This window comes from Arvicanthis niloticus, chromosome 2, assembly GCF_011762505.2.
Source record: "Arvicanthis niloticus isolate mArvNil1 chromosome 2, mArvNil1.pat.X, whole genome shotgun sequence".
Taxonomy (NCBI): Eukaryota; Metazoa; Chordata; class Mammalia; order Rodentia; family Muridae; genus Arvicanthis; species Arvicanthis niloticus.
The window spans coordinates 117749510-117774669 of NC_047659.1; the positions used below are offsets into that span (position 1 = coordinate 117749510).

At 42.6% G+C, this 25160-nt stretch overlaps 1 long non-coding RNA gene across 24 annotated transcripts in view; it reads right to left on the bottom strand.

Moving 5' to 3' along the window:
- The window catches only part of LOC117702737 (uncharacterized), a 104738-nt gene that overhangs the window by 43135 nt on the left and 36443 nt on the right, over positions 1-25160 (bottom strand). For 12 of the 24 annotated variants that reach the window (XR_013108886.1, XR_013108876.1, XR_013108893.1 and 9 more), the window contains exons 3-5: positions 10825-10890; positions 4984-5674; positions 3777-4646 (exon numbers count right to left, since the gene is read on the bottom strand). This is a non-coding gene — a long non-coding RNA (uncharacterized LOC117702737). Of the gene's footprint in view, positions 1-3776; positions 4647-4983; positions 5675-10824; positions 10891-13211; positions 13349-14096; positions 14160-25160 lie in introns of all 24 variants that reach the window. The other 12 variants (XR_013108881.1, XR_013108884.1, XR_013108872.1 and 9 more) reach the window with 12 other exon arrangements.

The following is a 25160-nucleotide window of genomic DNA, read 5'->3' on the forward strand; positions in this document are numbered from 1 at the left end:
AGCCAGTAATTTCTTTTAAACTGTGTGCTGAAGTTGACATCATTAGATTTTTCCATAACATAAACACACTGACTCTGCTTCGTTTATAAGCTGTGCTTAGATGTGAACCTTAAAATCACTGTTTTGTTCTCTTTGACTTTATGACAAGTCGGGTTATAATTTTAAACTCAGAGACGGATGCTAGCTGGTAACTAAGTTTATCAAGCATTTTCTTGGTTTAAAGATGGATGTCTCAACATAAGAATCCATTTGAAGACAGAGCCATTTAATTAAGAGGAGAAAAACAAAAAGCAGTAAAAGGCCACAGGAATAAAATCTCATTGGTAAAATGAGTGAGTCTACTTCTGTGGTCATATACTTCTCCAGGAAAGAACACACAGCTGACTGTACTTTAAGTGCACTGTGGAGGTTAAATGAGATAGGAGTTCTTGGCCAGGCCTAAAGACTTGCTGGCTGGGACTAGTCTGTCTGGAGCCAGGCTGACTGGGGCCAGGCTGGCTGGAGTTGGGCTCCACTACCAGGTCTCCACAACACAGGGAAGCCATAGGACAGCTGCCCCTTGGGCTCAGAGCCAACAGTGCTGGCTGGCAGTTGGGGGGGTCAATATGAGTACCACTACTTACCAGTGATCTAAGGTCACCCCAAAACACTGTAATCTGTAAAATAGTCATGGGGGGGGGGAAGGCTGTTGTTTTACTTAGAAACAAAGGGGTGCCTGAGAGTGGACAGGAAAGGAGGGGATGAACTCACACAGCACCAGGACGATGGAAGCTCTGTGTGTGGTGGGGAGGGGCAGCAGGAGTGGACATGTGTCCTTAAAGAACTCTAGTGCTGCTGGCCTATGGCAATCTGCTTCTCCCAGTACATGAGAGGCAGGCAGCATGAGATATAAGTTTAGCTGGCCATGCCCATATCCCCAGCCTGTGGGATGGATTATGCTTGAAGGACCTGCGGCCTCTCAGCCTTACGAGTGACAAAGAAATTAAAACACCCAAAACACTTGCAGATTAAAAAGCATGGACTGATCATTCTTCATTTTCAACATTCTAAAATCTGAGTTTTTAGAATGTTATCCTAGTGACACAGGCAGGAAGCTAAAAACGATTAAAATCCATAATCTTTGAGACTCAACCATTTCAGACAAATGTCCCTCTGCCTGAATGCTTTTCAAAGTCAATAATTGTATTTGGCCGAATGTGTATAATCTTTAGGCCCGGAAAACAGAAGGCAACCTGCTGCTTCCTTTTGCAATCCAGCAAAGTCGTGTGGGTTACTGAAGGTTAGGTGGGGTAGACAACTGATAACCAAAGAGGAAGTCTGGGTTCCCCGGTGGCCTGTGGGTGTTCTGTCCCCTTATACCTTTACGAGCAGTAAGCATTGATTGACTATGGGCTTTAGCTTGATCAATTTCATCTATCTGCAGGCCACAGATCTTGGGGGAATTTATCAGTCAAGCAAAGTCAACAACAGACTGACTCCCATCTCAGAGGCTCTGTCCTCACCTCTGCTCACCTCTCTGTGATCACCAGGTGAGCTTGGGTATCTCTGGCAACTGGTAGCTTTTGCAATGTTCCTGTTTTCCTGTTCTATCAAGAAGGGGGCAGGGTGACAGTGCTTTGCAGGACATTAATAAAGATAAGAGAGGCCATGGCTACCAAACAGAGTTTTCAAAAGCCCTTCCTTGGTTTCCCTGGCTGCAGGGCTGCGTGTATAGACACACAGATCCACCCATGCGAGAACTATTACTGCCATCCGATTACCGTCATTGTAATGTCTATTCAGCTGCCCCTTTGTACGTTCCTAGAGGGCAGGGACCGTGTCGTGGGCTGCTTTTCATGAATTCATGCTTTCCTGCTTCCATTCACTCACCCTACAAACATTTATTGAGTGCAGCCTTTGCTGGGTCTGCCACAGTGCAGAGGACACAAGACATATCACCTCCCTGTCCTTGGCAGCATGACCTAGCCTGGCTGTCAGCCATCATCCATCCCAAGCAATGGATCCTTAAATAAGGCACAGGCTGCAGCATCTGCAGCCATCAGAAAGCCACAAGGCAACAGGTGGTATCTTCTTCCATTACCACCTTCATTTCCTCCAAATTTCTATGTATGTATGCCTAAACAACGTTCTAATAGATCCTTCTTTCTAAGCCTACTATTCTCATTTCCATTTATTTTTACCCCATCAATCAGCTGCTCCATTTGAATCATCTAGGAAACAGCAATATACTAACACACACAAGGGCTCCTGAAAACTGAGATTACTAAAATCTTGTCCTGGGGACAAGTTGTGGGGGTGGGGTCACCCAACACCCCAAAGGGCTCCAGGCTCAGAAGCAGAAATTCTTCTCAAGTCTGTTTTGTGAGGGGAAGGGGCAGGAGGCAGGATGAAGGGCTTGTCTTAGCTTCCTGTATCTCCCTGTAGCTCCTGGTCTAAACCATGTTTTCCACCTGCTCTCTGCAGTGAGTTCAAGACCACACTTGGCTCAATACCTTCCTGTGAGCTCTGGACCTCAGTTGCATCCTTTGCTGGTGTTCTCAGAACACAATTGGAAGCTATGGTCCTGTTTAGGCTTCACGACTCCAGCCTACTATAGAAGCCTTCTGCCTTGAAATGTACTCTCTCTCCCTTGTGACTTCTGAAAGCTCAACCATCCCTACGTCCTGGGATCAGCCTTCATTCTGTCCACTTCAGTGTAAGGTGCTCACCAGTCCACCCTGTCCTATCCTCCTCAATGAAAGTAATGCCCTTGGAAATAATTCCAGGTACTACTCTATTATTTTAAAGTCTGTGCTACCAATCGCACTGTTTTCCTATGTTCTGTTAGAACTTTGATTTGCTCAGAGACAATAAATGGCTTTAGTGTTAATTTTGAAGGCTGTGTTAGAATTTATAACCCTATCTAACTTATCATAAAATCAGGCATAGTGACACAGACCTGTAATCCCAGCATTTGAAAAGCTGAGTCAAGAGGAGGGTGGCGAGTTTGAGGTCAGTCCATGCTGCATATGCTGATATTCTGTCTCAAAAGAGAAGAGGATGAGCTGAAAGGGGAGGAGGAGGAAGAGGATCAGGAGAAGAACAAGAAAGTAGCAGAAAAAGAAGAAGAAAATAAGAAGGAGGAGGGCAAGGGAACAATGGTAACAGCAACCACACTATTGGGCACCAGCACTCTTGGGCATATGGAGGATTTTAAGAGATGCCATGAGGGCCTGCCCAAGAACTGACAGGTCATTTCTGACAATACCAGAGGCCACAGCATGCTCTTGTCTTTGAAGTTTCCCATAAATGTTTTGTACAAACAATGATGACTCCAGGAAAGTACAAATCAAAACTGCAATACGGTTCGTCTCACTTCCTTTCCATTATGATAGCCCTGAGTGTTTCTGAAAGGAATATGGAGATATCAGAATGAGTAAACCATGCTAGACAGAAAGCAAATGGTGACAACTATGGAGGGAACAGTTGGGCAGTTTCTCAAAGGTTTTGGCATAGAATTGCCCTATGTCGCTGCAATTCTACTCCTGGGCACTCTTCACCAATGCTGAATGAGAGAAACAACCCAAGCACCAATGGATGAATGTGATCATGAAAACCACAGACACACACACACACACACACACACGAAGATGCATTTAACATTCTAATGCCTTACAAAACATACTGCATGCTAAAATTAACATTAAAGAATGGTAGGAAAACATGCATAAATTCCACTTTCCTGGCATTCCCAGTTGTGACCATCAGTCTGCCAATACATTTCCAAAGTGAATTACCTTCGCCTGGAGATTCTGAACGGAGACTCTGAAGAGGTTCTCTCATCTCTGGTTTTGTCTAAACTCTTTCCTTCATGCCCAACTTGAATTAAGCTTGTCAGAATGTTTTTCTCTAAAGGGAGACTATTTTCCAAATCTCTAGAAAGAGATCTGGATACCTACTAATACATTCTTTTTATTCATCCTGTCTACTCTTAAGCAGAACTGTGTTTAGAACATGGCCATGGTACAAGTCTAGTGAACACAGGCCATCAGCTAGACTACTGGCTGGAGGAACGGCAATGGATACATCTTTTGGAATAAACTTTACACTCTAAGCTGAAATGTTTTCAACTACACACATATCAATGAGTCTACTTGCTGTCTGTCTCTGATCAAAACCAATTTCCTGGACAGATAATGAAAGTCTTGTCCTGGGAGTCAGTCCCAGGGAGGCCACAGCAGGAAGCAACTGTGTTGTCATCCCAGTTTGCTGTCTGAGGGCAAGGACTGAAGGTCCATTTCAAGGATGTCTCTGTCACCTGAGTTGATGCCTCCAGATAACATTGTGAAGGTGTGTCTGAGACAGCCACAGTATCATCCTCACTTCGACATCTCAAAACAGAAGCTGGGGTCTGCAAAGCCATCAACAAAGCTGGGCAGATAAAACAGGATAAAGAGAAAAATGGACTCCTTAATGAGAATGTTGTTTTAGTGTGCTGAAGATTAATTTTATTTTTAACTCTGTGCATGTATGTGTTTCTGTGTGTGACTATGTGCATGTGAGCACAGGTACCTGTGGAGACCAGAAGAAGGCACTGGGTCCCTGGAGCTGGAGTCACAGGTGGCTGTGAACCACCAGTACTGGATGCTGGTAATCATACCGGGGTCCTTTGTGAAAGAAGTAAGCATTGTTAACCAAGGAGCTACATCTTTAGCCCCAATTTCTTAACAATATACTTTTAAACAAAAATTTAACTGTTACCTATCGTTTTGAAACTGTAACAGTGGGCAATTTCATGAGGTCACACATTCAAAAACATGGATGTTTCAGTGACTGTTTTAGGTTTATGAAAACATTACATTCAAGTGGATCAGCCAAATATTTAGACATCCTAATCTATAAACTCCTGACAATGTCTGAATTACACCTTTTGACAGGAAATATTTTATATATCTGAGAGAAAGCAGGAAAGACAGAGCAAATCCCAATTTAAGAATAACTAACCAAGAAAGAACGAAGTCAAAAAAGGTTACAAGGTTTTAAAACATTTCTCCCAAAGAAGATGAGGAAGAGCTTGGCTTTCACATGTGCTAACAGTAAAGAGAGACAGGAAGACACCAGTTCCCCTTTCAAAGATGTTCGGTGACTGGAGCTGCACGGTAGGACACACCACACTTAGGGCAGTCATGGAACTGACACAACAGGATGAGGGGTCCACTTGCTGTTGAGCGGATGACAAGCCTTCGGGAAGGGGACAGGCATCAGACAAAGCCTCTTCTGCGGTGGGAACAGGTACAAGACAGATGGCTTGTTAAATATTGCCAGCATGCTTGTGCAGTGCCATGCGGCTGTCAGAGCTGGGATAATGGTCACCAGGGCATTGTGCAGCAGAGCGTCAGCTCAGTTCAGCCGGCTAAAGCTGTTGCTTATCTTTGTTGGTTTTGCAAAGATTAGGGTAGTTTCTCCGCTTTGAATGCACCCCAGCTGCCCAGCAAAGCATTCGTGGAGTCTTGTCTGGATTCTCACTGCTGAGAGGGGCCGTGTAGATATTGGCACATGTACAGACTTGTTTTGCTCCCAGCAAAACGACTTTCCAACCCATCAGAACCAGTCTTCATTCACTTATGCAGGCAAAACACTATCAAAGAGCAGTGGCCTTCTTAGGAAACCTTGTTCCGTGGTCTTCAAACTGCACCTGTCATGGATTGATATTTCCTATTAGGATCGATCCATTTGCTAGTCTTGCAGGAAGGGGTAAAGCCCCGTCATAAATTCCATCCGGTGAATCATAGGGAGGCAGTGGCTCAAATTAAGGGTATTTGCTTTCGGAAGGAGCCCTCAGCTTCTTATCTTTATGTACAGAAGAAAATAGATCTCAGCTGCCTCACAGCCGATGGAACTCACCTGGCCAGTCAGCTGCTGAGGCCCAGTCCCTGCTACTTCTGGCTCCAACCTATTCCTGTCTGATGTTTGCAGGCAAGGGGGACAAGTAGGGAATGCAGAGTCCCCTGAGTTGTGGTTGCAAACCCAAAGCAAGCTGAAAGGTTCAGCCATGGTCTGGATATGTTAGGGGAGAACATGGATGGCTTAGGCAATTTGGACAGGTCAGCTGAATTTATCTTTTTTTTTTTATAGGTAATACCCAGCTAGCAACCCACCTTACTGTGTTTACCTTTGACATTCTTCTTTTTAACAAGACCATTTACACATTTTGAGATGCTTGCAAGCTCGCGCGCGCGCGCACACACACACACACACACACACACACACACAAACAATGATTCATCCTGCTGGACCTGGCCTCTCTCTACTTATCCCTACTTGTCATTGGGCATTTGACACAGAGTCAATTCCTGGGCAGCTAAGCTCTGAGCATGTGTCTCTAGGAAATCAAGACCTTTTCTTCTCTAAAGAGATTTTTGTTGAATTGTTGAACAAAACAAACCAGAGGGGCCAAGCGCTAAATCTCGGTGTTACAGAAGTTCTGGAATAAAGAAGAAAAGCAGAGGCTGAGAATCACAGCCCAGCATTTTTACACCATTTCAGGAAAACTACCCACATCCCCCACATCTTGTTTTGTTACTTTCCTCTAAACATTCTGGGTGTGCTCTGGGTCTCCAATGCACACAGACAGCTCCTGGGCATCCTTCCTGCTCAGCTTGGATTTGGGTTGGATCTTTGGATGCTCTGCTCTGGTAAGATTCCTGTATTTCCTGTCAACTTCTTTTCTTTGGATTCCTCCAGCCCCCTGGCTTTGAATTGTGTCAGTGTTCACACCACCTAGTTTTAAAATGTATTGGTAGACCCAATGCAGTGACACGAAACTGTCATCGAAGCTTCAGGAGACAGAGACGAGATCTCCAGTTTGAAAGCAGCCTGGGCTATACAACAAGATTATGTAAAAGACCAAGGCCTACGACCTGCCTACAGCCAAGCCTGATGAAAGATGGGGCTTGCAAAGCATGCCTAAGACCCTGGGTTTGATCTCTGGCATTGATTTAAAAAGATAGACAGAAATTTGGACAGACAGACAGACAGAATTTTACCTTTCCTTTGCCTCTTTCCTTTTTAAAATTTAAATTGTATTTAATAATTTAATTTAGTTTTTGAGGCAGGTTTTTACTACGTAACCCTGACTATACTAGAACTTGGTGTGTAAATCAGGCTGACCTTGAAGTCACAGAGATCTGCCCGCCTCTACTTCCCAAGTGCTTGGATTAAAGGTGTGTCTGCTATGCTAAACTTCATTCTCCACCCCTGCCAAAAGTGTTCAGTATTTCTTTAGGACTTTGCTTTTTATTATAGCTTAGTTAATGTTAATATATTCAAATTTATTCAAGACTTTAAGGGCCACTTTAGCAACAGATCAAAAATTTCAACAGTTGATAGCTCCTTCCTTGTTGAGTTCTAAGTGTTTTTGCAATATTTTTAAAATTTCCTCCTCACTCTAGTGACTTTATAAAATTATATATTATAGTTACTTTGGGGCCAAAAAATAGCTGATTTCTTTTGAAAGTGTGTGCACATAGCAGGAGGGAGGATAACCCTGTGTCTTCATCAGCACTGTTCATCTTTTTTGTATTAATTTTTTATTTGGTTTCGTTATGTATATTTATAGATATTGATCTTTTGACACTTCTCAAAGCTCTTTGTTCAGTAGGAACAAAGACTTTTAAAAAGTCTTATAAATCGGTACAAGCATTGGGTTGATCTTTTAGATCAGGCTGCTGGGTGAGCAAGCATGTTAATAGCAACAGACTCAGTTTCTTATTTCTAGTGATAATATTAAAACATAAGAAGATACAGATGAAATAAATTAATCTTAGTAATATATTTACTTTAACGAAATATATCCAAAGCAGCAAATGTTCACTACATACTCAGTATAAAAATGTCAAAGGGGCAAAACGTGGTGGTGCATGCTTTTAATCTCATCACTAGGGTGGCAGAGAGACCCTGGTCTACATAGTGAGTTTCTTCTGGCCAGCCAGAGCTAGCCAGTGAGAGCTTATCTCAAAATATACCAGGAAAACTGAAGCAGAAAGATGGGTTCAGTCCAGGAATTTGAGACCAGCCTAAGAAATGTAGAGATGCTGTCTTTTAAAATGAAAAGGTTTAACTTTTATTTTATTTATTTATATATATTATATATAAATAATATATAAAATATTATATATAATATTATATATTATATATAATATTATATATATATTAGTCAAAATGTAAACTATCTAGAACTGTATCATTTTGTGTTAGTTTGATGGTGATGGTCAACAAGTTCTCAAAAGTAAGCAAGAATTAAAGAAATCTTATTAAATGGTTTAACATATAGCCAAACTTTTTCAGTGAAATGAAGAAAAATCAAGGTACTCATCTTCAAAGATTGGAAATAGTCAATAAGCCGGGCAGTGGTGGCACACGCCTTTAATCCCAGCACTTGGGAGGCAGAGGCAGGCGGATTTCTGAGTTCGAGGCCAGCCTGGTCTACAGAGTGAGTTCCAGGACAGCCAGGGCTACACAGAGAAACCCTGTCTCGAAAAACCAAACCAAAAAAAAAAAAAAAAAAAAAAAAAAAAAAAAAAGGAAATAGTCAATAAAATGAAGCACATACAAAGCTCTGCTTAAAACTGGTATGGGAAACTATTGCCTCAATTTCTTTATCCATACTGACTTCTTAGGGAATTCAACACACTCCCTGTGCCACACCAAGCGCCATGCCTGATAGAGTAATTTTTTTTCTAGAAAACAAAACTTCCACCATCATCACCACCACCAACAACAAACATAAGCCTTGACTTTATCAGCTTCTTGAGCCTCTGATAACACTCCGGCCTTTCACCACTCAGCCATGTTGCTCACAACTGAATATAAAGAAGAAAAACAATTGTTTAACTTAAAGCAGCCAGGCAATTTTCTCCAAGTTCCTAGGAGACACTCTTGTATGATTGTTTGAAATTCTGGGTATGAATTCTGAACCTCATTCAAGCTAGATAAATCCCCAACCATGGAACTACAACCCATCATTGGTTTAAAAGAGATCTTGCTATATAGCCCAGGCTACATTCAAGCTAAGGATCATCTTGCCTCTATTTCCCAATTGTTTGTACAGGTGTGCTCAACCATACCCAGTTTCTCCTTACCCAGTAGCTATGCATACCCACAGATAGGGAGGAGGGAAGATGAAAAAAGTTCTCATGTTACTTCTCAACTTTGCATCATGGTACCAGAGAAATAGGGCAGCTCACCCAGATGGATGTCCTCTCATAAAAACAGAGTAAGAACCTCATCTCCTGGAACTCACACCCACTGAACATGACACTCTGGGGATCTACTTAGTAGTCTTGGTTACACAAGACCAAGAGTTAATTGATGAGTCACTAGTCATTAGTAGGCTTTCTATTGCTAGTCTTAAAAGTAACTCATTTAATGTATTAGAACTTAGGCTACAGTTCCAGAAGCTCAATATATATATAGAGAGAGCGTCTAGAGAGGGAGACGACTCAGGAGTTAAGAGCAATGGATGCTTTTCCAGAAGACTCGGGTTTGAATTCTAGCACACACTTAGCAGCTCACAACTGTCTGTAACTCCAGTCCCAGGGATCCTATGCCCTCTTCTGGTCTCCAGAGGCATAGTGTGCACAGACATGCATGCAGACAAAACACCCATACATATAAAAATGAATAAATATTTTTAGTTAAAAAAAAAACAAGGGTGTTCCCTAATTTGGGAATTTTTCTCTTAACCTGCACTCTCCCATGTCCACTCTGAGATGTGCCTTAGTAAGAAATGTACATTATGTGTGTGATATAAAAGGAGAATGCAAGACAGCTCTTGAATATTTTTAGATTGATTGCATATTGATATAAGTATGGAAATACTAGAAAGTGAATTATTTAAGTCAGTGTCATTTTAATTATATCCTTGGAGGCTAGCGATGTAAATCACTTTTGCAAATATACTCACTCCTTTGTGAAAGGGAAGATGCCATTCTCACAGCAGAGAGCAGCTGTGTTCCTCATGATTCACTGTTGTTTTGTAGACATTAAGAAAAGGTGTAAAAGCAATAAAGGGAGCTTGGGTCATGGGCATACAGTTAGACAGAAAGAATCCTTTCTAATGCTTAGTGGCACCAGAGAATGACTGGAGTCCACAGTCATCTATATTTTAAAATTGCTATGATTTTTCTTTTTTTAAGTTCAAAGTTCTCTGACAATCTAGGCGTGATGTCTCACATCTGTAATCTCAGCATTTGGGAAGCTGAGGCAGGAGGTTTTCTGAAAGTTTAAGGACAGTCTAGGTCATCATGGACTCTAAAGTGAGAACCTATTCTCCAAAAGGAAAAATAAATTCTTTTTGTTTTTCAAGACAGGGTTTCTCTGTGTAGCCCTGGCTGTCCTGGAACTCACCCTGTAGACCAGGCTGGCCTCGAAATCAGAAATCTGCCGGCCTCTGCCTCCCAAGTGCTCAATTAAAGGTGTGTGCCATCACTGCCTGGCAAATAAATTTTTAACACACAGAAATAATAAATATTTGAAGAAAAGAAAATGTAGATTAGATGGATGTAAATAATACCGCACCCCAAAAGTACATACAAGTTTTATGGCCCAATGAAAAGTGACCATATATTATTAGTTTAATGGGGAAGAAATTTTAAGCCAGATTTTTAAAAGGAACCTACATTTCTGAGGAATGTCTTCTGCAAACCATCTGTAGACACCTAATTGTCATTCAGGCCTAGGCATTTGTACCCATTCATCTGTTTATTACCTTTGTAAAGTGACTGAGAACACGAGGTACCAGAGGCTGTTGTAGACATTTATCAATTTCTAAGAATTGTGACTCACCTTTCATGGGGAGAAACAACTAATAGAAAATGAGTGAATTTCAGCACATGCCCAAAGCCGTGAGGCCTGTGAAAAGAATAAAACAGGCAGAGGTGTGTGAGGTAGGCTAGCATTGGAGATTTGGTGTTTTCATTAACAAAGAGGCACCGGGGCTGACTTGAAGAGATGGGGGTTGTTACCCTGGGTGAGGGGTGAGTCCTCTGGAGCTCTTGAGATTGGGTTGAAAACACACTCAAAAGCCAAAGAATAGCCAAACCCAGAATTAACAAAGATGGTAGGCTCTTTGAAGACAGAAAGTGGGTAGTAGGCTACTGGGGTTGGCACAAGTGGAAGAGAACATGAGAGTATGGGTCTGCTCCTGAGGAAGCACAGAGCACGCATTTCTTCCTCTCTAGCAGTCACTAGTTCTGGAGTTTGAGGTAGAGAGAACAGTATGTGGTCATCTTTGAAGGATACATGTGGTTACCTGAGGGATGGATTAGAAAGAGGATAAAATAGTGACTAGAAGCCTTAGGAAGTTATTAAAGTCATTAAAGTCACCTAAAATACTGTCGAAGGTTTTAACTTAAGAGAATTGAAAGGAAGGAAAGGACCGATTAGAGAGATTTTTGAAATCTTCATGGAAATTAGTAACCAATTGAAAGGTAGACTTTCCAATACAGAAGAAAGAGAAATGAAAATGATCCTTGTGGTTTCTGCTGTGAGCTATGTCGAGGGAGGAAAAAAGGAAGGGGAAAAGCCTGCTTTAAGCACACTGAGTTGAGGGAAATGTTAGCTTGGATTCCTCCAGAAGCTCACTTAGGAGTGGAGGCATGCTGAGGTTTCCATGTGTTCCCCAAAGCTTATTTGTGTGTTTTTTGGTTTTTGGTTGTTTTTTGTTTTTTTTTTTTTGTTTTTGTTTTTGTTTTTTTTAAAACATGATGTATGTATGATGGTATTGGGAAGAGGAGATTGATGGGAACTATTTAAGCCCTGGGGGCAGAGCCTTCAGTAAAGGATTAGTGCTGAAGTAAGCTCAGTACTGTAGGTGTGGTTTCCATACAAAGAATGGGTTTAGTGCTCTCTCTCCCTCTGTCTGCATTTCCATTGTGTGAGGACACAGCAACAAGGTCATCACCAGATGCCAGTACCTAGATCTTGTACCTCTCGGCTTCCAGAGGTGTGAGAAATGAATGTTTGCTTTTAATTACCTGGCTTCAGGTGTTCTGTTACAGCAGCACAGAATGGAGGGCTCCCAGGTGGGAACCAAGGTGAAGGGAAGCAGGAGAGGGGTGGGAAGTCACCTGTAAAGGTATGCCCGTAAGTTGTTGCTATGCTCTCTGGGGGCTCCAAAAAGGCTTTCATATCTGATCTGGGTTTTTGTTGTTGTTGTTTAACGTAGAATACTGGAAAGGCTACCAGGAGGAAGCTGACAGAGTGTGCTTTTGAACAGAAAGACAGTTCCTAGTGTGTATAAGATCCCCTGGGGGTCCCAGTCAGATGTCTGTTGAGACATTCTCATCTTGTGAAGGTGCTTCCCCTGAAAGGTAGTGAGAAGCCATTAGGTCGCTAACATCTTGGTTCATATTTGCCTGATCCTTTTCAAAACGGTGTTTTCCAAATATCCCAAACAAGAATGACACCTCCCACCTCCAGGTATAATAGTAACAAGTACATGTATCTGCCTTTCCCTGAAGGAGCAACTGGAGGAAACTGGATTGAGATTGTGAGTCAACTGTCTCTCAAATGAAAGAAAGAAAGAAAGAAAGAAAGAAAGAAAGAAAGAAAGAAAGAAAGAATTCTTATTACAAGAAACTCAGGAAAACTAGGCTTCATGGCACACAACTTTAATTTTAGTGCTCATATCTCTGTGAATTTGAGGCCACCCCCATCTTCGTGTGAAGTTTCCAGCTAGCCAGAGCTATCTTGCTACCCTGTCTAAATAATAATAATAAATAGATAAATGGGTGGGAATTTTATCAGTATCCAAAAGAATATTTTTACAAACTTTTATCTCTTAAAAGCAATCTTATTCTATTAACCTGTGAGCCTCCCATAGTTCAGTCCAGTTTTGTCCAGGGGAAACAAAGTTCTATCTTGTGTTCCTGTTATGGGCAGTCTTGAAACTGAGCTGGTTTTTAGACAAAACCTTATAGAGAAAATAGGGGATAAAAATAGTTCAGAAAACTCTATCTTTTATAACAGGACTCATTAAGAGAGAGAGTTTGGAAATGCAATGTTAAGAGGAAGTAAACACTCTTACTTTCCTATGGGCTATCTCTGCCCAGCCTCACCTGTTGGCTGCTGACCTAGAACAGGAAACTTTCAAAGTACTTTCTGCAAGCACAGTATATTCTGCCTCTGATGTCTCTGAGAAATGCCCAGATCTAAACTCTGTGTTCCCAAACCTGTGAGTGTTCAAATCCTGTCTTCTGTATTAGCAGCATGTCCTTGCGTGGGAAAGACCCTCAGACCACTGAAGCTCTCAACTTCTTTATCAGTGCAGATGATAAGATCCACCTCACTAATTATCCAGGTAGTGGGGCTAGGGAACAGAAAACCAGCACAAACATTCAGAAGCTCTTGACCTCACCTACATGGAGATTCCTCTAGAATGCCTTTTGCTCTTATCAGAACGTGAGAGCATTTCGGACTTCCTCCTAGCACTGACTGCAAAGCACAGATGACTTGCAGTGTGGAAAAACAGACATTCCACTCTCGGGTCCCCCATCACTGTATTTTATAGTCCTGGAAAAACCCTGGATCCTTAAGAACCTCTGAGTTCTAGTCCCACCTAGCCCTCTTTTCAGTGCACTATGGTGAGTGGCTTTACCCTGTGTGTCCAAATCGGTTTCATCTGGGAAAAGAATGTCCTGGGGGGAGGCTGGGGGAGGAGGGTTGACTCATCCAGTTCAAAGTCTCTATGATTCTGCACTTAAACGAGCTAAACGTCACTTCCATTACTCTGGTTGACTAAAGAACAAAAGTGCTGGAAGCCTCAAAAGTCATTATTTTCTTAGTGGGTACTAACCAACCACTCAGAAATGTTCCAGTGTCCTTGCCCCTGAGCACGTAATCTACCTTACAGATGACCCCTTTAGGTTCTCCTGCTGGTGTCCCTGAACAAATCAAGAGAAATGGGAACCCTGTTGAGATGTCATTTCCCAATTTCAACAAGAGATCCTTTAAAGTAACCCAGGAACTGTTTAACTTTTAACTTAGGGTGAAATTCCAAACCATCAAACAAAGAAAAAGGATGCAAAAGTGCACCCCTCCCCCCTCCAGCTCCCCACCTGCAGACTGTAAGCGCCACTCTGAGGCTGGACACTAGGAAGAGTGAAGAAGTTGATCAATACCTGCAGTAAAATACAGAAGGTTTAGATAAACAAACAGATAGATAGATAGATAGATAGATAGATAGATAGATAGATAGATAGATAGATAAATAACAAGCATAATAATCCCACTCCTGTGATCTCAGGACTTGGATAGCAGAGGCAGGAAGATCACACATTACAGATAAACCTAAGCCACACCATGAGTTCTAGTCAGCTAGCTACAGAAAGAGACTGTGTATCAATAAAACCAAATAAAAAAAACAAAATAATAATAATAATAATAATAATAATAATAATAATAATAATAACAATACTACAATAAAAACAATGTCCTTTGGGTCTGGGCATTACCTCAGCAGTAAAACACTTGTTTACCATGACCTGGGTTCAATGCCCAGGGTGACAAAATAAAAATGTTTTAATAAATGTCTTTTAGGATTTAACTACTGGGCACACATTCTCTCTTTGTGTTTTCAGTCGCCCTGTCTTCAATTATAAGACATTTCCTCCATTCCGTTGGCCCATCTCCCACCTTGCCCCAGGAGAGCATATGTCAGATGGAATGGTCAATGGCTCTGAGTGGTGGTGGCTGTGAGTCAGGGACATATGGTGTCCCGGACTGTATGTTTGCTCTTGTACCTGGAGAGATTAGTCAGCCTGACGCACGGCATCAGCCTGGATGCCATCTGGCTGTTCCTCAATGCAGAGTATAGGTAAGAAGTCATCATCTATACCTTAATAGCTAGGCAGGGCTCTCAGCCACCATGGGGGTAGATATTTCATGCTGCAGCCCCAGGTTAAGGCAAATTCCCCTGTGCCTAGGAGTAAGGCAGGATCACAATCTCAGTGGTGGTTCCTGAGTTTTAAGGCTGCATGCAGAGACTTCCCATGCAAACCTTACTGACCCCCCACCACACACACCCAAATACAAACTCTCTCCAGCTGTTCCTTTTCCTGGGCACCCACAGGCCTCCATCAGTCCAAGAGTTATTGGAATTCTGCACTTTACAGCAGTCAAAAGACTGGACTTTGGCCCCAATCTGCCTGCGTTGTGGCTCTGCTCTTTAGCTGTGTCTAGTAAGTCATTTCAAGCTCTCTTCCATCTCCCTGTATTTGGCACCTAACCGGCAATACTCACAATGTTGTTGCCTAGGACTAACTGTCTGAGGAAATCTATTTAAGGCACCTGGATGGGGCTGGAGGGACAATAAAAGTGAGTCTTGCCCCTTGCTTGGGTACTTGACTTGACTTTTTTCCACAGGAGATTCCTTGGGGGGAAGGAGACCTAGTGTATAATTAGCTATAATCCTCTGTGACCAAGTAAAGTTCTTATCAAGATGATTTTAAATGTGATATGTCTATAATCCCAGCACTCAGGAGGCTATGGCAGGAGGATTATAGAACTGTGAGTTCGAAACTAGTCTGGGTTTCATAATCAGACCCTATGTGATGGCTCTGTTGGCATCAGCTCCATGTCTGAGCCACAGGGAAAATGATGTGGTGAAGATCAAGCCCAATCTCCTTACTAAAGGAACAGCCTCAGTCAGTGACTGCACCAAAGGAACTAGGTAAACGCTTGGGGAAACCCAGTTCTTCATGAAGACAGAAATCGGAAAAAGGTGTATAATGAGCACTTCTAATTCCAGCATGCTAGAGACTAATGCATAAGAGCCCAAGAATTCAAGGCCAGGATAGGCAACCAGAAAGACCTTGAACAAAAAAAAAAAAAAAAAAAAAAAAAAAAAAAAAAGTGGTGGGGAGAGAGGAAGAAAGGAAGGAAGGAAGGTAGGTCAAGGAAGAAGAAAAAGATGGAGGAAAAGAAAAAAAAGACTACCATTGTATCCAACTCTCTGGGCAAGTGCTAGACTTTTACAGACCTACAAAAAAATGCTTCTTGCAAATTCTTCCTGAGTCTCTACCATGCCAGGCTCAGTCTCATGTGAACTCCAGAAGAGAAGTATAGCCTACCAGGCAAGAGAAGGAAACTAACCTAGCATGCATTTCATACCCAATGTACAAAATAGAATTTTCCATCACCTATCTTGGGAAAACGTGTTAAGTACAGTTCACAAATTCTGAGAGTCTTTTAACTTCCACTAGACTGATGGCACTTATGGAAGAATTTTTGTTTCTGGAAAGGGATTTGTCCCCAAAGGCCAGTGTGAGGAGATGTAGCTGTATGGTAGACCATGTGCTTAGCATGTGCCGGGCCTTGGGTTCCATCCCCAGTACAAAGGAGCAGGAGCAATAAAGAAACCTTGCCTAAAGCTCTTGTTCTTCTCCTGACATGCCCACCTAGCTCATACAAGCTCACAGGTCTCTTCTTACTCTATGGCAGTGCCTTGGGCCTGTTCTGGGAAATTAGTCCCTATATTGTCTGGCTGCAGAGAAATCAATGAGGGCTAGAAGGGTGGAGTTCGTTTGCCTGTGATGTTCAATGAATATTTTCGAGCTTAAGGAACTGACTGTCCAAAAATCAAATTTCATTGATTTTTCCCCCCAAAGGGCAAGTACAAGCAGAAGGCCCTGCATAGCCCTGCTCTAAAGACTTCAGCAGATGGCTTTCTAACTCTCATTCTTTATGCTACACATCCAACACTTGCTCTTTTGGAGGGGGCTGGAGAGAGAGAGAGAGAGAGAGAGAGAGAGAGAGAGAGAGAGAGAGAGAGAGAAGAGAAACAGCAAAACAGAGACAGAATACACTCCTGTAGTTGGGTGAAAAGCATACAATGTTTTTCTGCAAGAAAATTATGGAATTGCAAACACTGTCTCTGAAACCTCATGCCCTTGAGTTCAATCATGAGTTCCAGTGTCTGGGGGACTCTGTAGCTACCACCCTGATGGCTTGGTATGAGCGTGATTGCTGCAACCAAGACAATTCTGCCTGTTTAAAATGAAAATGGTCTCAGAAAATAAAGCAAAATCAGGCTGAAGGATAAAAAAACTGGGTACAGACAGTCTCTCCTTGTTATGTGCAAGGTGAGAAGCATGGCCAACAGTGGCCAGGAGAAAGGGGCACATGGTCAAGGAGAGTAGCTACCTAGCCAAGTTATGTGTAGGGCACTTATCCACAATCCCAACATTTGGAAGGAAAGGGGAAGGAGAATAGAGCGTTCACTGTTGTTTGAATGACATTGTGAGTTCAGAGCCAGGCTGGGGGCAGTCTACCAGGCAGAGGCAGTTCCCCTACTGTATGGCAAAGGACAGAAGACAACTAAGCAGTGAGAATCCCTAAAGATGCCCCTGCTTCAGTTCCCCAAGTCTCACTTCTGCTTGATTTTCTATACCACCCTGAAGCTTACATACCCACAGTGGGAAACACCTTGTTAAAGGTGAAAGCTCACACAGGACTCCAGTAAAAGCTCTCTCGCCTTTGCCAGTATTAGGTATGAGATGATAGGGTATTAGTGACAATCTGCTTCCTGTTACTGTGACAAAATGCTTGATGTAATTAAATTAAAAGAAGAAAAGCATGGGGCTGAAGAGATAGATGGCTCAGCAGTTGAGAGGACTGGCTGTTCTTTTAGAGGACCTGGGTTCAATTCCCAGCACCCACCTGGCAGTCTACAACTGTCTGTAACTTTAGTTCCAGGAGATCCAACCTCCTCCTCGCACAGAGAAACATACAGGTAAAACATTAATGCACATAAATAAATAAATCTTTGGGGATGCTTTATATTGACTTGTAGAGCTCAGAGGCCAATGATCACTTGGCCCTGCTACTTCTACTGTCTGGTAGCACAGACCCTAGTGGCAGTGGCAGAGAAGCCTGTTCACTTCAAGATAGACAGGAATCAAAGAGAGAAACGAGAGAAGGAGACTGAATATCCTTTCAAGAGTACACCCCAAGGACCTGATGTCTTTTCAATAGCTTCTTCCTCTTATGGGCCTCACCACCTCCTAATAGTGTCAGGGACCAGGTCTTTAACATGTAAGCCTTTGAGAGAAACTTAGGGTCCATTATAAGTTTTGTACTGGAATTCCTTTTTAGGGTGAGACCCAGCCTTCCAGAACCTTCAGATTTGCATGGGTTTATACTCTCCAGGAAAGCACAGGGCTTGTGCTGAAATTCTGAAGCCCAGTCATGGTTGAGCTTTGTCACACTCCTTAGACCAAGATGGGTTTCTCCTGTAGAACAGTGTTTGAAATTGGCTAAAACATTGAACTCCTTTTTGTTGCTTGTCTTGTGTGTGTATCAGGCTGGTTGTGTGTGTGTGTGTGTGTGTGTGTGTGTGACACACACAGACTCTTGCATGCTAGAAATCAAATGCTTGCTCTTGAACATGCTGAGCATCTACTAAACCAGCACTGAAGCTGGTTCCAGGCCCTCCATCAGCAGGCATGGTTTCCCAGCTACCATGACACATGTTCCTGCTCTCACAGACTAGAAAGAGTACAGAATCATAGATATAGTCAGGAGCTGGAAGGGCCATAAAACCCTGTAGAGAAGAGAACTGTGGGGATGTGAACTCAAACTGGCTCATAGGATAGTGGAGCTTGTTCCACCACCCAATGGATAGGGGAACTTGCACCACTCTCCTGTGGAAAAGGAAGGAAGACCATTCCTGCAAAAGCATGGCTCAGCTGAGAACCAGCGTATTACTGCCAACAGCATACCCTGTCTTCTTGTGTGACCTAACCAGGCCCCTACCATCTCTATTATAGCATCTGCAAGCACCCAAGTAATATCTGAGTTTCCTATATCTTGAGGAATACTGAACAAGAAAAAAGACTTAAAGACACTTTTACTTAAAATACTAAGTTCTATAAAGCATAATCATTATTATTATACAAAATGAACTGCCATGATTATTATGTCCCTGGAGTACCAGTTGAAAACTGACAAACACTTCCCCATGAGTTAATTTCTACTCAGCATGTCAGAGATAGGAGTTAACACACAAAAGTCACCTTACGTGTATACCTGTGTGTACATGACACATTCCTCCCAACTGTGCTTTACATTAGAGAGGTCTTCATAATAAGATATTTCAGGGAAAATATCATTCTAAGTGAAACCTGCAGTATCCCCATGGGGTTTAAAGTTTTTATTTTATATAAGTGTATAATTATCAAAATGAAAAAAAAAAAAAAAAAAAAAAAAAGAATTAAAAAAAAAAAAGCCAAGGGCTGGGAGTTTGGCTCAGTTGGTAGTTGGTCTAGCATGCATGAAGCCCTGGGTTGGATGCCTAGCACCAAATAACCCAGGCATATCAGCTAGTACCTGCAATCTCAAAACTTGAAAGGTGGAGATAGGAGGATGAGAAATTCAAGGGCATCCTCAGATACATAGTGAGTCTAAGATATATATATATCCCTGTCTCAAAAAGGAAAAGAAAAAAAGAAAAAAAAAGACAAAAATCCCGATGCAATGAAATGGGTTTTCCCCCAGGGATGTTCATCTTAGCATTGTTTATAACAGCACATCATTCTCCAGCCTACTACTCCAATTCCTAATGGCACCTGATATTGCAGAGATGCGTGACAGTCATTAAAACTCAGGAGAAAACATGCCAGAGCTCACTGTGCTAAGCAAAGCAAACAACAGGCAAAGAGGTGGCTCTGGGGCCATAAGTACAAAGGAAGATAAGACTTCTAGCACCCCAAGGAACTAATTGTCCGGACAGGGTATAGGGTTTCAGCAAGAGCTTTACTTCCTTTTGTGTAAGTTTTTCTTCTTGCATGGTTGTACTACATTCATTTCTTCAGTTTAAACCAAGGAAAAAAATATTTTTATATATTTATGCTTTTTTTTATTGAGTGTTCTTAGAGGTCTGTATGCTCGGGGGGCCTGCTTGTCTTTGTTGGCAAGAACTGCCAAACCTATTGTTCCACTGCGGCTGTGCCAGTGGCTTTGAACACAATAGTTACCAGGCTAAGGAATGCCAGCTGGGCAGCCCCACATAACCTCAGTCCAAGCCTCATTGTTGCCTCTGGCACTTCTGCAAGGATAGAGCCCACATCCCCTGGCTTTGAAGTTGGGGGTCACAAAGCGTGAAATCTAGGTAAGAGATTTGATGCAGGGCCGGGGGTGGGGGGTGGAAGGGATGAGATGGTTCAAAATTTTATCTAAATCAAAATGACCCCCTGAGAAATACCTCAGAAAGAACTAGAGACCACCAGCTGAAGGCTGCCATGTTACAAGCTAGGAAACTTAGCACGTATGGTGGTCATCTAGAGCAGAAACTAAGCCAGTAAGTTCCCAGCCTTTGATGGAACTGCCCTTGCTTTCCACTTTAGTTCTTGCAAAAGAGCTATAACTGCCCTTTGTTCCCAGGGTGGAGAGGGTCAGGGTCACCTCTCAGATGACCACAGCTAAAGTTCCTGTTATCCAAGCAGAGCCTGTTTTCAACTTCGGAGTCCCAACAGATGGGCAGCAGGCCATTGTGTTTTGGGCTGCCCAGACTATAGATCTGAGATTCTTCCCCTACCTGCTCCTGGATTAGCTTTGCATTGAAGGAGAAGTCTTAGCCTTGTCTTGGAATTTGGAAAAAACCTCAGTCTTTCCAAAGAAGGTTTAGCAATAGTTTTGTTGTTGTTGTTTTGTTTGAATTTTTTATGTGTATACAGACTTAGGGTGGCAAACATGATAAAATGCCTCTTGCTTCTCAAAGAAGCAACAATGATAACAGTCAATAGAGTGTAGGCACTCACTACATGCTTTCCTGAGTTAATTCACCTAATGACAGATTGCCATATATATATACATACACACACACATACATATGTATGTATGCATGCATGTATGTATGTATGTATGTATGTTGCAGTTCTTCTTCTTTCCCCTTCCTTTCTCCCTCTTGCTCTGGCCCTGCTCACTCTGAGCCCCACTTGCTCCAGCCCAAAGGTATTTATTTATTTATTATATGTAAGTACACTGTAGCTGTCTTCAGACACACCAGAAGAGGGTATTAGATCTCATTACAGATGGTTGTGAGCCACCATATGATTGCTAGGATTTGAACTCATGACCTCCAGAAGAACAGTCAGTGCTCTTAACCACTAAGCCATCTCACCAGCCCTCTTCCTCCCTTTCTATCCTTCTCCCTCTCCCTGCCCTCCTCTCTTCTCTTTTCAGTGCCAAGGTTAAAATCCAAGGCCCTGGGCTTTTCAGACAAGCTTATCACATACATGCAATAAGAACTTGGGCCCAGGAAAGCAACAGAACCACCTAGAAATTCTCCCTGGGACCTTACCCATCCCTGGCCATAAGCCTTCTAGCAAGTCAGAGAGACCTTCTGCAAACCTATGGGAAAGTCTGCCAATCTTGTGCAGACTTTTCAATATTACCAGATTAATGATTCAGAGAATAAAGTCTTACCTATTTCAAAACTTAGAGTGACATTAAATAAAAATACTTTTTTTCCAGTATTAATATAATAAAAAAATCTATACAAAGTTTATCTTACTAGTTTTTGTTTGTTTGTTTGTTTGTTTGTTTTTGTTATTGAGACAGGGTCTCTCTATGTAACATAAGCTGACCTCGAATTCTCTGTTCTCTTGACTTAGACTCCCAGGTGCTAGCATTATACATATACGACAACAGGCCTGAGCTAATAGTACTTATTAACTTGCTATTTATTTATTTATTTATTTATTTATTTGGGGTACTTGCAGATGCCACAGCACACACGTGGGGATCAGAGGACAACTTGTGGGAACTGGCTCTCTCCTTCCACGAAGAAGGTTCCAGGGATGGAACTCAGGTTGTCATGCGTGGCAGCAAGAGCCTTTTTCCACTGAGACACCTGGCCATCCCACTTAATCTGTCTTCAATGGTCCAAAGCAAACACGCTGACAATTTGATCTTCCTTGGGACATATATTTAGCAAGAATAAATAAGACACAATAACTTGCTTCTCTTGTGTTCGTGTCACCTCAACTTCCACAAATACAAAGTTCCCTCATCAATCACATAGCCATTGCTGTGATGTGACGGACAACTGATTTGACAATAGGTTTCAGCCACTTGATTATTTCACAAGTCCGAAGTCTCAGAGGTAGATTTACAGAGACAAAAAAGGAAGGGGAGTTTAAAAATTTTTTTGTAATATAAGGCAAATTTCCTCCAAAATTGTACTAATGACAAGGCTGGATGCTTTATTATTATTTGATATTGTGTCAAACAGAACTTTTAGAAATTAATTAAATATGCAGATAGATAAAAAAAATTAAGGAAGGACCGGGAGTATAGCTTTTATGGTAGTGTTTGCCTAGAATGTACAATGCAATGAATTTATACTATATATATATAACATATATATATATATATACATATCTCTATCTATACACATCTATGTCCATGCCTATAGGTGTATGTATATGTCTATAAGAGAGAAGGGAGATTTTAGACAAAGTATAAAGCTCATGGAGCTCCTGGAAGGAGGAATAGTGGTCTAGAAGTGAAATTGGAAGAAATGAAGATGAATCCAGGGAAGGATTTGCTTATATTCAGTGTTGAAGAACATGATCCTGACTGTGAAGACTACAGGAACCATCCCAAAGGAATCAGCAGAGCCTACAGGGTCAGACCTTCCGGGGTGGGAAGGGTGATAAGATGGGTTGGGTGAGGGAGTGTGAAAAGACAGAGCTCCTGCAAAGCAAGGGAGCTAGGGTGAGGGGGTCTCTATAGGAGGGAGCCAAGGAAATGGGAAGGAGGGGACTCTACCCAGAATTAGTACTGTGTCACTGCTAGTATCTCTACTTATCATCTTTACAGATCATCTTTCCTGATGAGGGAATCTGAGGCACAAAATCATCATGTGTCCTGTAGGCAGTGAGTGACCACCCAACCTAGTGAGTGTAACAAATTCTTGGGTCCATCCCTCTTTGAAGCTGAAAGTGCACTGTGATTGTCCACTCCATGTGATGCAAAGAGGACACTTCAGATGAATACTAGAAATGGCAGACACAGAGGGACAGGGGCAATAGGGATGGGAGGGTGGTACACAGTGTGATGGAGAGAAAGAAGCAGCAGGGGGTTGCTCCTGTGTGGCTTTGCCTAGAGCTCCTTGTAGCCACCCTGTGTCTGTAGCTGTGAGTTGGCTGAGGGTGAGTTGGATTTCTACTCAAAATTCTATAACAGGAAGGTCCCAGTTGTCCCCTAGAGTGTCCATAAATAGTTTGTTCTCACTGCACCCCAAAGTAAATGATGATGGTGGTGATGATGGTGATGATGATGATAGTAAAAATGAATTGTATAAATTACAGAAGCTCTAAGATTATTAATTCACCAATAAATTAATCAGGTGACTATCTGAGGTCTGAGCTGCATACTTAACTGCAGAGACCACAGTGACATTTTTACAAAGTTTTAGTGCAGTGCAAAGCCCAGAAACTGAACCCTGTCAACAGTCCTGTGAGGAGTAGAGGGTTCTGAGTATGGACATGTTTGTTGGGCCACAGCCTGGAAGCTTCTGAGACACTACCACAGGACACAGGCAGGCCCTCTGAACAACTGACTTCCCTTACACAGAGGCTGATACCTGGAGACAAACCTGTCCAAGCTTCCTTACAGATAAGGGGTTGCAGGAATGGACTATAACTTGCTAAGGATGTCATAGAGCTGTCTGGGCAAATTCTGGAAAAATATGTTGGCCTCAGCCAGCCGGGGAGTTTATCTCAGGAGAAAGAATCCTGCCTGATATGCATGAAGAGATAAAAAAGACAGTCTAGGAATGCAGAAAGCCCTTACCTGGTTGTTGGAGCCCTACAAGGGGAGGAGCTGGGGAGAGGAAGCTCAACCATTGTTCTCCTGAATCTTGGGTCTTACTAATTAACTACTGAGCCCAATTAGTTCCACCAAGAACAAAGGTGGAGATGGGGGTAGCAAGCAGTGTAAGTGGAGGTGATTCTTTAGATGGGACTCTGAACTTAAAAACCCAAGCAGATGGGTAACCGGCAATCTGAGGACTTGGAATCCTGCCCTGGTGAGAAGCCTGCTGCAGGGTTTGCCACAACTACCATGGTAGTTCTCTATGGTGCTCCTTGTGAAGAATTACTCAGCCACTACACACACTTTCAGATGCTATGGATTACCACCTAACATTGAGATAGGACCCCTCCCTGGTCAGTGGCACACACCCTCCAAGCATTGCTGTGGTTGGTGGAATGATCCTGGAGATACCCAGGGAAATACCAGGGTTTCCTGGTGTGCATCTCCAATCAAAGACACCATCCCACACTCTAATTCGTGTTTCTCTTCATAGCTTCCCCAGCCCTTGCGCTGCCATCTCAAAGGATCAGAGGACCCTTTTGAAGAAGTTGTGTGATCCCAGAACCTTCTAGGAAGTCAAAACAGAACTCTGAAATTTCCTGCTTCCCAGCTGAGTGTCCCTAGATGGTCAGTCTGTCCAGGCTTCCATTTCGTTCTATTTGCACAGACAGAATCATAATACTTGTTGATTGTGTGGGATGCTCAGTTATATTGAAAACAAGCTGCATGCTTTGCTCCTGGCCTGTATTTCCAAAGTGTTTCTGCCATGATTCTTGAGGATTATTTTAGTCCCGCCTCATCCGATTGTTAAATAAGGATTCAGGCTTCTCAAATCTTCACTTTCACTTATTTCCCAGGTTCCCAATGCTACCAACACTTGGATTCACTTGAGATCATTGGGGTAATTGCTAATATGGCCCCGCCTCTGGAATTTCAGGCTACTGACCAGCTTCACCCACAGGGCTGCACTGTGCCTTTGTTTACAGAGACTTGGTTTGAAATTTAGAGTCTTCTTGTAGACAGACCCTTTATGTACCAGATCCAGCCTCTGGTACTCTCACCCCTGAGCTAGACTCCTGGCCTTGGTTCTAAATCCTTCTTCCTCCCTCTAGTCTGGCTGCTGGCAGCCTAGCTCCACTCTCCAGCTTCAAGGACTTAGCACTGATTCTCACTAGAAGGTTTATGGCCACTACCCAAAATTCAGACTCCTGGAGGCTTAGTGAAGAGCTTGAGAGTAGTACCTACCTGGCTGGTCTCCCTTGGCAGGAGAATCTTCTCCCTGGAGGCAGCTGGTTAGCATGCCC